This window comes from Seriola lalandi, unplaced genomic scaffold, assembly GCF_002814215.2.
Source record: "Seriola lalandi dorsalis isolate HSWRI2012SDOR001 ecotype SW California unplaced genomic scaffold, Sedor1 jcf7180002054560, whole genome shotgun sequence".
Taxonomy (NCBI): domain Eukaryota; kingdom Metazoa; phylum Chordata; class Actinopteri; order Carangiformes; family Carangidae; genus Seriola; species Seriola lalandi.
The window spans coordinates 1,229,069-1,230,368 of record NW_019525113.1 but is presented as its reverse complement, the minus strand read 5'-3'; the positions used below and the strand labels follow the sequence as shown (position 1 = coordinate 1,230,368).

General features: G+C 44.4%; 1 protein-coding gene across 1 annotated transcript in view; it reads right to left on the bottom strand.

The window, feature by feature from the left end:
* Window positions 1-1,300, bottom strand: part of LOC111662248 (voltage-dependent T-type calcium channel subunit alpha-1I-like) — a 16,702-nt gene that overhangs the window by 8,733 nt on the left and 6,669 nt on the right. The gene's annotated exons all lie outside the window — the stretch shown is intronic.

Below are 1,300 nucleotides of genomic sequence, written 5' to 3'. Positions count from 1 at the left end.
GGCTTTAGTTCTCAGTATGTTTTTTTATGTAACCACGACTACCTGGCAGGTTTCATATTGTATATATTGTATAAACTTGTTTGTTATTGAGCACAGCATAACATTTGAATCTACAAGAGAGACATTTTTTTCTAATCCAAACAAGCTGAGTTATTTAAAAAAAAATCTGTAGCATGGTAGGATCAGTGTGAACACTTAGTTTCATTGTTGTCACTGAATTTATTCAACATCGTTTCCAGAACAACAACATGTCTGCCACAGTTATGTTGACCAGAGCTTTCTACAGCCAAAGTTTACCAGTTTATTTTATCAGGTTGTGGTTGGAGACTTAGGAACATGGTCAAACACTAATGTTGTTCACCAACAAAAACTAAGACAAGTTGCTACTTACAATGGTGACGAGCATGAAGAAGATGAAGCTCCAGAAGGAATGAGCATCCATGACAAAAAACAAGATGTCTGTCCAACCTTCCAGTGTGACAACCTGCAGGAGGAGGGAGACAGAACGTGACATGGTCAACAACTAAACAGTGAATAAAAACTTCAATACTGCAGTATGTCCTAAAGAGTGATGACAGGTGCCAGAGGAAAGATAGACTCACCTATGATGATAACGCAGAGAGAGATGATAGAAGATGACAGAGGACCACATCCTCACATGATGCCTGCCTTCTCTAAATTCAGACTGTTACCCTCATCACTGACTGTTACCCTCATCAATGACTGTTACCCCCGTCACTGACTGTTACCCCCGTCACTGACTGTTACCCCAATCATTGTTACCCCCATTACTGACTGTTACCCCCATTACTGACTGTTACCCCCGTCACTGACTGTTACCCCCGTCACTGACTGTTACCCCCGTCACTGACTGTTACCCCAATCATTGTTACCCCCATTACTGACTGTTACCCCCATTACTGACTGTTACCCCCATCACTGACTGTTACCCCCGTCACTGACATAAACTGTCAAAGTACAGCTTCAATTTTAAATCCAACATCTACATCTATTTCTGCACATGCTCTTACCTGGAATAAGACGATCAAGGCGTGGCCGATGTTATCGAAACTGGTGACTCCCATGTTGGGGTTGTGGTCCCCGGCGCGACAGATGTTATAGTATGAGTTCCAGTTCACACAGGCGTTAGCCGCGGCCCCAGGGACTAAGAACTTGTTTGCAGCTGAACTGTGGTTGGGAACAGCCAACGAACAGGTTTCCTCATCCCGGATGTAAGGCGGCACGTCATGGCAGCGGCGCATCCCGTTGCTGTGGTCATACGAACAAATGAACGGGCTCC